This window comes from Cyanistes caeruleus, unplaced genomic scaffold, assembly GCF_971803275.1.
Source record: "Cyanistes caeruleus unplaced genomic scaffold, bCyaCae1.hap1.1 HAP1_SCAFFOLD_81, whole genome shotgun sequence".
Classification (NCBI taxonomy): Eukaryota; Metazoa; Chordata; class Aves; order Passeriformes; family Paridae; genus Cyanistes; species Cyanistes caeruleus.
Window position 1 is genome coordinate 1,741,889 of NW_028255891.1, and position 12,477 is coordinate 1,754,365.

The following is a 12,477-nucleotide window of genomic DNA, read 5'->3' on the forward strand; positions in this document are numbered from 1 at the left end:
GGGGCTAGCCAGGGAAGAGCCATGGATGAGGCTGAGCCCTGCTCCCATGTGGGATGCCATGGGACAGGGCCCACTGGGATTTGCCCCTCCAGCTACCAAGTGTGTGCAGAGAAACTGCAAGGAGAGGGTGAGCTCTGTCAGTGGGACCCCCTGTGCACAGGGAGCCCACTCCTGGGGTGGCTGTGCCAGCTCCCGCAGGGACATCCAGCCCTGGGAACCTGGAGCGAGTGGAAAGCACAACTTTGCAAATGTGCCCGAGGCAAATGCAAAGAGAACTGGGGTGTGAAAAACAAAGAATGTTTATTTGTAGAAGAAAAGGAACAAGAATGAACTACACAACATATTTACATTGTAAGAATATTGGTAACAACAACAAACTATAGAACCTATTTACCTAAGAACATATCTAACAAAACTACATGAAACGTATTTACAGAACACTTAAGCAAACCCTAAAACATCTATCATGAACACAACAACTGTAAAACGTATATACAGCAGGGTGGCATCTGTGTCCGGGATGTGCCTCAGTCCTGGAAGAAAAACAAGTAGCACGGTCAGTGCAGTCAGGCATGGAGGGGTGTTCCATGTGCTGCCAGGCTGGGACACTGGCACAGTGAGACTCTGCTGCCAGAAGTGAGGCTGGCTGGGGCTGGGGGCTGTGGCCCAGGCACTGGAACAGGGCTTGTGTGGCCCAAAGCAAGCCCAGGCCAGGCCAGGGATGGCCACCAGAATCCAGTGCATGGACTAGCGTGTCCCTGAGCAGGGAGTGCCCAGCCCAGCCCCAGCCTGGCAGCAGAGGACTCACTCTGCTTGTGGGGAGCACCTGCCTGTTCTGCTGCTGGCATCGCTCTTCATCCCAACACCATGTCCTCCTCCTCATCTTCCATATCAATCTCCATCTCCTCAATGTGCTCTTCCATGTCCACCTCCATTTCTTCCTCTCCCGTCTCCTGTCCATCCACTTCCATGTCCTCTTCTGTATCAATCTGTATATCCACTTCCATCTCTTCCTCCATCTCTTTCACATCCATCTCCATCTCCTCCTCTGTGTCTGTGCCAGCCTGCAGAGGTAGCAAAATCTCCCAGTGGGGTCCCTTTCCCACACTATCCCACAGAGCTCCAGCCCAGCCAGGCAGCTGCGGGGTGTCCACCTCCGTGGAATAGTACCATACCTTCTTTGGAGCAAATGCAGACATCCTGCAGGGATGGAGAGCAAAATGCACACAACGGGGAGCTTTTGGGACTGCTGGGGGTATGAGGGAGCAGGTGACAACAAGGTGACAGGGGTAGGCCTGGAGCAGGGTGAAGAGCGTGCTGACACAAGGAGCCAAGGGTTGTGTTGTGGCCGTTGCTGGATGCTGGAAGTTCTAGCTGGAGCGTGCACTGTGACATCAGTGCCAGGAGCCCAGGCCCAGGCTGAAGTGGACAAGGGAGATGCTAGAATGATGGAATCCCTGGGTGCTTGGGCTTGGAAGGGACCCTAAAGACCATCTTGTTCCAAGCTGAGCAATCTTCCCCCAGAACAGGTTGCTCAGAGCCCTGCTCCCAGCTGGCCTTGGATGTTGCCAAGGATGGAGCATCCCCAGCCTCTGTGCCCAGCCTGGGCCAGTGGCCCAGCAGCCTGAGTGGAAAAGAGCAGCTGCATTAGATCCAACTTCAATCTCACTCCTGCAGTTGAAAGCCTTCTCCTCTCTGTGCCCATCTTTCCTAGAGCTGCAGGGAGGCCTCCCCAGCCCCTTCTCTTTCCAGGCTGAGCATCCCCAGCCCCACATGGACAGCACTCAGATCCGTGGGGGTCGAGGCTAAAGGGTGGCAAACGGCATCAGGAAGTGAGAGATGGAAGCTTTTGGAGATGGAAGGTTTGCCTCTAAATGTAGAAAAGAAATGAAAGTGGAGGGGAAAATGGTGGGACTCTGGCTCTGTTCTAACTGGGGAAGATTTTCTTTTCTTCTTTTCTGTCATGCTGCCCCAAATTTTGTTGTTTGAAAGGAGGTTTGGCAAAATATCCATTGTCTTCTCCATTAATAAAAAAATCCTACAAAATTCCAGTAAAATCTGGCAAAAATCCCGCAAAATGGCAGAAAAATCCCACGAAATTCCCTAAATTTTGTTTAAATCCCACAAATTGCAGAAAAAAATCCACGAAATTGCAGAAAAAATCCACAAAATTCCAGAAGAATTCCACAAAAATTAATGAAAAATCTCATAATTCTTTAATTTTTCTTTAAATCCCACAACATTCTAGAAAAAATGCACAAAATTCAGCAAAAAACCCCAACAAAATTCCCTGAATCTCCTCAAATTCCCACAACTAAACTCCAAACTCCATCCAACAAAAATCCCTCAAAATTCTTGAAATCTCCTCAAAATCCCACAAAATTTCAGAAAATTCCACAAATTTTCTGAAAACTTTCAAAAAATTCCACAAATAATCCACAAAATTCTACAAAAAGTAACTAAATTCTCTAAATTACCTCAAATTCCCACAAAATTACAGAAAAGCTCCACAAAATTCTCTAAATCTACTCAAAATCTTACCAAATTCCAGAACTATACCACAAAATCTCCTCCAGTTTTCAAAGGCAGCCAGAAATAACCCACAAAATTCCAGAAAAAATCCACAAAATTTCAGAAAAATCCCACGGTTTCCCAAATCACTTCAAAATTCCTCAAAATTCCCTAAATTTTCTCAAAATTGCTTAAAATTTAAAAAAAAATCCTACAAAATTCTACAAGAACTCCTCAAAAATATTTAAATTTTCTCAAAATTCCACAAAATTCCAGAAAAATTCCGCAAAAATCCCACAAAAGTCCAGAAAAATCCAGGAAAATCTCACAGAATTCCTTAAGTCTCTTCAAAATCCCACAAAATTCCACAAAAAATGTTCCAAATTCCATCAAAAATTCACAAAACTCCAGTAAAATCTGATAAAATTCTACAAAAATCTCACAGAATTCAAGAAAAATTCCACAAAATTGCAGTAAACTCTGATAAAATGACACAAAAATCCCAAGAATTCCACAAAAGTCCCGCGTAATTTTACAAAAATCTCACAGAATTCTTTAAATTTTCATAAAATCTACAAAAATCCAGGAAAAATCCCACAAAATACTTTACATTTTCTCAATATCCCACAAAATTCCAGAAAAAATCCACAAAATTCCATCAAAATCCAAAGGAATTCCAGAGAAATTCCACAAAATTCCACAAAAATCCCACAAAATCATTGAAATATCCTCAAAATTTCCACAAAAATCTAGAAAATTTTCACAAAAATCTAGAAAAATACCCAAAATTCCATACATTTCTTCAAAATCCCATAAGATTCCACAAAAATCTTACAAAATTCCCTAAACCTCTTCAAAATCCCACAAAATTATTTAAATCACCCCAAAATCCTGCAAAATTCCCGATGGATCCCACAAAATTCCACAAAATTTCCACAAAATTCCATACATCTCGTAAAAATTCCAGAAAATTCCTGAATAATCCCACAAAATTATTTAAATCTCCTCAAAATCCTCTAGAATTCCAGAAAAAATCTACAAAATTACCTAAATCTCATCAAAATCCCACAAAATTCCAGAAAAAATACACAAAATTCCACCAAAATCCCACAAAATTTCCTACATTTTCCCAAAATGCCACGTCTGATGGGTTGATGTTTCAGAAAACCAAGAGAAGCACCTAAGGAAGTTGAAGCTGCTGGAGGCTGAGAGGAGTTTTTCTCCTGGCCCATAAGAGGCCATTGCTGAGAAGTGCCAGCAGTTTTGCCCATTGCAAAGTGCCATCAAGCTGGGAACAGCACTTGAAGCCCTAAGGCCGGCAATTTCTCTTGGCTCTCTTTGCTTTGCGCCTTTTGAAGAGGTAGCAGGGCTCGGCTTCAGCCTCCTTCCCCCCAGGCCAGCCAAGGCCACGGGAGGGGAGCGGGGCTGGCCGCAGCTCTGCGCTTCCCGGGGAGGATGGAGACTGGCAAGTGCCAGGAGCCCCTTCTCAGAGGCTTGGCTGGGCCTTGCACAGCGGGGCTGCCGGGCCAGGCCGCTCCCTGCCTGGCCTGCACTTTGTGCCGCTGCTCAGTTTCACCACAGGCTGCCACTAAAGGCAGGGAAAGATAGCAGCTTGCAGCTTTGTGCTCAGATAATGGCCACACTCCCCACAGCAGCCATGGGGAAAAATCATCTGTGTTCCTGAATGCCAACAATTTCATCCGATTTTACTGGAATTTTGTGGGATTCTCTGGGATTCTGTGGGATTTAGAGGAGACTTGAAGAATTTGATGAGATTTTTCTTAGATTTTGTGGAAATTTGTGGAGATTTTGTGGGCTGTGTCAAGAATTTTGTGGGATTATTCTGGAATTTTGTGGGATTTTGAGAAAATTTAACGAATTTTCTGGGATGCTTCTGGAATTTGTTGGGTTTTTTTTTTAATTTTGGGAAATTTTCTGAAATTTTGTGGGATTTTGAGGAAATTTGAAAAATTTTGAGGGATGTTTCTTAGATTTTGGGGGAATTGGTGGAGATTTTGTGAGATGTTTCTGGACTTTTTGAGATTTTAAGGAAATTTTAAGAATTCTGTGGTATGTTCCTGGAATTCTGTGGGATTTGTGAAGAGACTTGAAGAATTTTGTGAGACTTTTCTTAGATTTAGTGAGAATTTCTGGGGATTTTGTGGGATTTTTCTGGAATTTTGTGAGATTGTGAGGAAATTTGAAAAAAGTTTTGAGGGATTTTTCTTAGATTTTGAGGATTTTTTTGTGGATTTTGTGGGATGTTTATGGAATTTGGTAGAATTTTGAGGGAATTGGTGGAGATTTTGTGAGATATTTCTGGAATTTTTGGTATTTTAAGAAAATTTTTAGAATTCTGTGTTATGTTTCTGGAATTTTGTGGGATTTTTTTTTTGAATTTTGTGAAATTTTCTGGAATTTTGTAGGATTTTGAGGAAATTTGAAGAATTTGGAGGGATTTTTCTTAGATTTTGAGGGAATTGGTGGAGATTTTGTGAGATTTATGGAGATTCAGTTTGATGTTTTAGGAATTTTGTGGGATATTGAGTAGATTTTGTGGGATATTTTCAGAATTTTGTGAGATTTTTGTGGGATTTGTGGGATTTTGAGGAGACTTGAAGAATTCTGAGTGATTTTTCTTAGATTTTGTGGAAATTTGTTGAGCTTTTGTGGGATGCTTCTAGAATTTGGTAGGGTTTTGAGAAGATTTCAGGAATTTTGTGGGATTCTTCTGGAGATTTTTGGGACTTGGAGAAAATTTAAAGAATTTTCTGGGATGCTTCTGGAATTTTGTAGGATTTTTTGGAATTTTGTGAAATTTTCTGAAATTTTGTAGGATTTTGAGGAAATTTGAAGATTTTTGAGAGATTTTTCTTAGATTTTGAAAGAATTGGAGATTTTGTGAGATGTTTCTGGAATTTTGTTTGATGTTTCTGGAATTTTGTGGGATATTGAGTAGATTTTGTGGGATATTTACGGAATTTTGTGAGATTTTTCTAAGATTTGTGGGATTTTGAGGAGACTTGAAGAATTTTGAGGGATTTTTCTGGAATTTTGTAGGAATTGGTGGAGATTTTGTGAGATGTTTCTAAAATTTGATAGGTATTTGAGAAGATTTAGGGAATTTTGTGGGTTTTTTCAAGAAACTTGTGAGATTTTGAGGGATTTTCAGAATTTTGTGGGTGTTTCTGGAATTTTGTGGGATTTTGAGAAGATTTAGTGAATTTTGTTAGATTAGTCTGGATTTTTTTGATATTTTGAGAAAATTTTAAGAATTCAGTTGGATGTTTCTGAAATTTTTTGGCATTTTGTGTGGGATTTTGAGGATAGTGGAATTTTGTGGGGTTTTTAAAGAATTTTGTGAAATTTTATCTAGACGAGGAATTTTAAAGGATTTTTCTTACATTTTGTGGAAATTTGTGGACAATTTGCAGGATGTTTCTGGAATTTGGTGGGATTTTGAGAAGATTTAGGGAATTTTGTGATGCTTTTACTTGAATTTTGTGGGATTTTGAAAGACTTGAAGAATATTGATTGATTTTTTCTTAGATTTTCTGGAAATTTCTAGTGATTTTGTGGGATGTTTCTGGAATTTGGTCAGGTTTTGAGAACATTTAGGGAATTTTGTGGGATTTTTTCTTGAATTTTGTGGGGCTTTTCAAGAATTTTGTGGGATTTAGAGGAGACTTGAAGAATTTAGTGAGATTTTTCTTAGATTTTGTGGAAATTTGTGGAGATTTTGTGGGCTGTGTCAAGAATTTTGTGGGATTATTCTGGAATTTTGTGGGATTTTGAGAAAATTTAAAGAATTTTCTGGGATGCTTCTGGAATTTGTTGGGGGTTTTTTTGAATTTTGGGAAATTTTCTGAAATTTTGTAAGATTTTGAGGAAATTTGAAGAATTTGGAGGGATTTTTCTTAGATTTTGAGGGAATTGGTGGAGATTTTGTGAGATTTATGGAGATTCAGTTTGATGTTTTAGGAATTTTGTGGGATATTGAGTAGATTTTGTGGGATATTTTCAGAATTTTGTGAGATTTTTGTGGGATTTGTGGGATTTTGAGGAGACTTGAAGAATTCTGAGTGATTTTTCTTAGATTTTGTGGAAATTTGTTGAGCTTTTGTGGGATGCTTCTAGAATTTGGTAGGGTTTTGGGAAGATTTCAGGGATTTTGTGGGATTATTCTGGAGATTTGTGGGACTTTGAGAAAATTTAAAGAATTTTCTGGGATGCTTCTGGAATTTGGTGGGATTTTTTGGAATTTTGTGAAATTTTCTGAAATTTTGTAGGATTTTGAGGAAACTTGAAGATTTTTGAGAGATTTTTCTTAGATTTTGAAAAAATTGGAGATTTTGTGAGATTTTTCTGGAATTTTGTTTGATGTTTCTGGAATTTTGTGGGATATTGAGTAGATTTTGTAAGATAGTTACAGAATTTTGTGAGATTTTTTGTGGTATTTGTGGGATTTTGAGAAGACATGAAGAATTTTGAGGGATTTTTCTTAGATTTTGTGGAAATTGGTGGAGATTTTGTGGGATGTTTCTGGAATTTTGTGGGATAATGAGGAGATTTAGGGAACTTTGTGGGATTTTTCTGGAATTTTCTGGGGATTTTCAAGAATTTTGTGGGATTTTGAGGAGCTGTGGGAATTTCGTGGGATTTTTATGGGATTTTGTGGTCATTTGTGTAGATTTTGTGGGATGTTTCTGGAATTTGGTAGGGGTTTGGGAAGATTTAGGGAATTTTGTGGGATTTTTTGTGGAAGTTTGTGGGACGTTTGTAAAATTTTGTGGGGTTTTGAGGGAACTTGAAGAATTCTGAGGGATTTTTCTTGAATTTTGTGGAAATTTGTGGAGATTTTGCGGGATATTTCTGGAATTTGGTAGAATTTTGAGAAGATTTAAGGAATACTGTGGCATGTTTCTGGAATTTTGTGGGATAGTGAGAAAATTTAGGGAATTTTGTGGGATGTTTTTTGAATTTTTTGGAGATTTGTGTAGATTTTGTGGAATGTTTCTGGAATTTGGTAGTGTTGTGAGAAGATTTAGGGAATTTTGTGGGATTTTGAGGAGACTTGAAGAATTTTGACGGACTTTTCTTAGATTTTGTGGAAATTTGTTGAGATTTTGTGAGATGTTTCTGGAATTTGTTTGATGTTTTCTGGAATTTTGTAGGATATTGAGTAGATTTTGTGGGATATTTATGGAATTTTGTGGAAATTTCTGTGGGATTTCTGGGATTTTGAGGAGACTTGAAAAATTTTGAGGGTATTTTCTTAGATTTTGTGGAAATTTGTGGACATTTTGAGGAATTTTGAGAAGAATTAGTGAATTTTGTGGGATTTTTCTGGAATTTTGTAGGAATTGGTTGAGATTTGGTGGGATGTCTCTGGAATTTGGTAGGGACTTCAGAACATTTAGGGAATAGTGTGGGATTTTTCTTCAATTTTCTGGAATTTTCTTAGATTTTTTGGAAATTGGAGGAGATTTTGTGGGATGTTTCTGGAATTTGCTAGGGACTTCAGAACATTTAGGGAATAGTGTGGGATTTTTCTTCAATTTTCTGGAGTTTTCTTAGATTTTTTGGAAATTGGAGGAGATTTTGTGGGATGTTTCTGGAATTTGCTAGGGACTTCAGAACATTTAGGGAATAGTGTGGGGTTTTTCTTCAATTTTCTGGAATTTTCTTAGATTTTTTGGAAATTGGAGGAAATTTTGTGGGACGTTTCTGGAATTTGGTAGGGTTTTGAGAAGATTGCAGGAAAAAATTTTGTGGGTTATTGGATATATTTTGTCAGATTTTGGTAGGATGTTTTTGGGATGTTTGTGGGATTTTGAGGAGACTTTAAGAATTTTGATGAATTTTCCTTGAATTTTGTGGAAATTTGTGGGGATTTTGTGGGATGTTCCTAAAATTTGGAAGGGTTTTGAGAAGATTTAGAAAATTTTGTGTGAATTTTCTGGAATCTTGAAGGATTTTGTGGAGACGAAGAATTTTGTGGGATTTTTCTTAGATTTTGTGGAATTTTGTGGAGTGCTGGTGGGATGTTTCTTGAATTTTGTGTGATATTTTATTCTAATGTTGTGGAATTTTCTGCTATTTTGTGAGATTTTGAGGAGACTTGAAGAATTCTGTGGGATTTTTCTTAGATTTTGCGGAATTTCTTTTTAATTTTGTGGAATTTGGAGGAGATGTGAAGAATTTTGATTGATTTTTCTTGAATTTTGTGGAAACTGGTGGAGATTTTGTGAGATGTTGCAGGAATTTGGTTGGGTTTTGAGAAGATTGAGGGAATTTTGTGGGATTTTTCTGGAATTTTGTGGAATTTTTCTAAAATTTTGTGGGATACTGAGGAGATTTTGTGGGATTTTGGTGGGATGTTTGTGGGATTTTGAGGAGACGTGAAGATTTTTGATGGATTACCTTGAATTTTCTGGAGATTTGTGGAGATTTTGTGGGATGTTTTTGCAATTTGGTAGGGTTTTGAGAAGATTTAGGGAATTTTGTGGGACTTTTTCTGGAATCTTGAAACATTTTGAGGAGACTTGAAGCATTTTGTGGGATTTTTCTTAGATTTGGTGGAAATTTGTGGGGATTTTGTGGGATGTCTCTGGAATTTGGTAGGGACTTCAGAACATTTAGAGAATAGTGTGGGATTTTTCTTCAATTTTGTAGGATTTTCTTAGATTTTTTGGAAATGTGTGGAGATTTTGTGGAAAGTTTCTGCAATTTTCAGGGATTTTGGAGAGACATGAAGAATTTTGAGGTATTTTCTTAGATTTTGTGGAAATTTGTGGAGATTGGGTGGGATGGTTCTGGAATTTGGTTGGGTTTTGAGAAGATTTCGAGAGTTTTGTGGGATGTTTCTGGAATTTTGTGGTGCTTTTCCAAAATTTTGTAGGATTTTGAGGAGACTTGAAGAATTTGAGGGATTTTTCTTGAATTTTGTGGAAATTGGTGGAGATTTTGTGAGATGTTGCAGGAATTTTGTGGGATTTTTTTTGTAATGTTGTGGAATTTTCTGCTATTTTGTGGGATTTTGAGGAGACTTGAAAAAATTTGAGGGATTTTTCTCCGATTTTGTGGAAATTTGTGGGGATTTTGTGGGATGTTTCTGGAATTTGGTAGTGTTTTGAGAAGATTTAGGGAATTTTGTGGGACTTTTTCTGGAATCTTGAGGGATTTTGAGGAGACATGAAGAATTTTGAGGTATTTTCTTAGATTTTGTGGAAATTTGTGGAGATTGGGTGGGATGTTTCTGGAATTTTGTGGGACTTTTCCAAAATTTTGTGGGATTTTGAGGAGACTTGAAGAATTTTGAGGGATTTTTCTTGGATTTTGGGGGCATTTGTGGAGATTTTGTGGGATGTTTCAAGAATTTTTGGCATATTGAGGAGATTTATGGAAGTTTGTGGGATTTTTCTTGAATTTTGTGGACTTTTGAGGACATTTTGTGGGATGTTGCTGGAATTTGGTAGAATTTTGAGAAGATTTAGGGTATTTGTGGGATGTTTCTGGAATTTTTGGGGATCTTTAAGAGATTTTGAGGGATTTTGAAAAGAGATGAAAATTTTGAGGGATTTTTCTTAGATTTTGTGGGCAGTTGTGGAGATTTGGTGGGATGGTTCCAGATTTTTGTAGGGTTTTGAGAAAATTTAGGGAATTTTGTGAATTTTTTCTGGAATATTCTAAGGATTTTCAAGAATTTTGTGGGATTTTGAGGAGACTTGAAGATTTTCGAGCCATTTTTTCTTAGATTTGGTGGGAGTTGGTTTAGATTTTGTGGGATGTTTCTGGAGTTTGGTATGGTTCTGGGAAGATTTAGGGAATTTTGTGGGATTTTTCTTGAATTTTTTTGACATTTGTGGAGATTTTCTGGGTTGTTTCTGGAATTTTCTGGGATATTGAGATGATTTAGGGAATTTTGTAGGATTTTTTCTGGAATATTCTAAGGCTTTTCAAGAATTTCTTGGGATTTTGAGGAGCTCTGGGAATTTTTTAGGATTATTCAAATATGTTGGCATTTGTATAGATTTTATGGGATGTTTTTTGAATTTGTTAGGGTATTGGGAAAATTTAGAGAATTTTGTAGGATTTTTCTGAAATTTTGTGGATTTTTGTGTACGTTTTGTGGGATGTCTCTGGAATGTGGAAGGGTTTTGAAAAGATTTAGGTAATTTTTTGGGATTCTTTGGGAATCTTGTGGGATGTTTCAAGAATTTTGTGGGATAAGGAGGATATTTAGGGAATTTTACAGCATTTTTCTTAAATTTTTTTGACATTTGAGGACATTTTGGTGGATGTTGCGGGAATTTGGTAGACTTTTGAGAAGATTTACGGAATTTTGTGGGATTTTTATGGGATTTTGTGAGATTTTGAGGAGAGCTGAAGAATTCTGAGGGATTTTTCTGGCATTTTGTGGCATTTGTGGAGATTTTGTGGGATGTTTCTGGAATTTGGTCGGGTTTTGTGATAGATTGGCATTGAAGAAAACAAAGAGAAACACCTAAGGAAGTTCAAACTGCTGGCGGCTGATGGGAGTTTGTCTCCTCGCCAACAGCTGGCCATTTCTAAGAATTGACAGCAGTTTTAAGCACTGCAAAGTGAGATCAAGCTGTGAACAGCACTTAAGCCCTAAGGCTGGGAATTTCTTTGTCTCTTGGTTTGCTGGCTGTGAAAGGTAACTGAGCTCCAGCTGGCTTCCCGTCCCCGGCCCAGCCCATGCGGCCCGGGCAGGGGCTGGGCTGGGCCTGCCGCGGCTCCCGGCCGGGAGATGGGGCCTGCGGGGCTTGCCCCGGGCTCTGGCCGGGCCAGGCCGCTCCCTGGCTCGGCTGCACTTTTTGCTGCGACTGAATTCACCACAGACTGCCCAGGAAAGAAAGAAAAAGCTCTTGAGCTGCGGCGGGCTGAGACAGTGACCACACTCTCCAGAGCAGCCATGAAGAATCTTCCAGCGCACACAGCTCCAGCCGCTGCTCCGGCAGAGATCACAGAACCATCTACAAAGCCTGGGCAAGATTTTAACCTTTTCATTACCCAGATGAGACTTGCAGATTAATCCTTTTACCCAGAGAGAGAAAAAGAGAGGAATCAACATGTAAAGAGACTTTATAAACTATCAGAGACAGTAAAGGAAATAATTAAGCTTCAGAAGAGGTGGAGAATAAGGAGATGCTTTAATTAAGCTGAAATATTTTTCTGTTAAAGCTATGGAGATGGACAATAATGTTCTGAAAAAACTCCTTTAATTCATGACAGAGTATATTGGGAGGAATGGAGTGTTCAAAGTGTGGATTTTCAGCAAGAGGTGGAGTAATTGTGATACAGTGAGGTGCTGGAACAGAGCGGGGAGAAGTAATACTTGAAGATTTGAGGCCTTGAGAGGCAAAGAGAAAACTTCTGTTTCCAGAGAAGCTCACAGAGACAGATGAAGAGAACTTTTGCCTTTGAATAACTCATCCTTAAAAATGACATCCCTCGACTCATTGACCCATACACACCTCAGAGTGATGTGAAATGGGAGGAGTGAACTGCTGACAGATTTCAGGGCAGCTGGCATCAGAGAAATAGAAAACTATAACAGAAATAATTTTCTCATGAGAAACTCCAGAGATTAGCAGAAGACTTCTGTTTTTCTACATGAAAAGACTCTAGCAAGAATTAGGACTGTTTTAAACACCAAAGTTCCAAGGTTTTTTGTCTCTATATTGTCATGTTAACAAGGGAATGGTTAGGTAGTGGGGGTTAAAAGGGTTGTTCTGGAAGTTTATTCTGGTGTTCTTATCCTTGTAGTTTTGTTAATAAATTTTCTTTATTTCTTTTAAGTTTTAAGCCTGTTTTGCTCTTGCTCTAATCCATATCTCACAGCAAGAAATAAGTAAGTTTTCTAGCAATTTTTTAGTTACTGCTTTAAAACCATGACATAACTTTGGTACGCCACATGGGAAAATGAAATTAGCAAATCTA

General features: G+C 38.6%; 1 protein-coding gene and 1 long non-coding RNA gene across 2 annotated transcripts in view; one reads left to right on the plus strand and one right to left on the minus strand.

Annotated features, from left to right (window-relative positions):
- The window catches only part of LOC147646744 (maestro heat-like repeat-containing protein family member 7), a 181,014-nt gene that overhangs the window by 44,998 nt on the left and 123,539 nt on the right, over positions 1 to 12,477 (plus strand). The window lies entirely within an intron of this gene.
- Positions 836 to 4,022, minus strand: LOC147646746 (uncharacterized). Its single transcript, XR_015281803.1, has 2 exons — positions 1,176 to 4,022; positions 836 to 1,064 (listed from the first exon to the last, which is right to left on the minus strand). It is a non-coding gene; the product is annotated as an uncharacterized LOC147646746 (long non-coding RNA).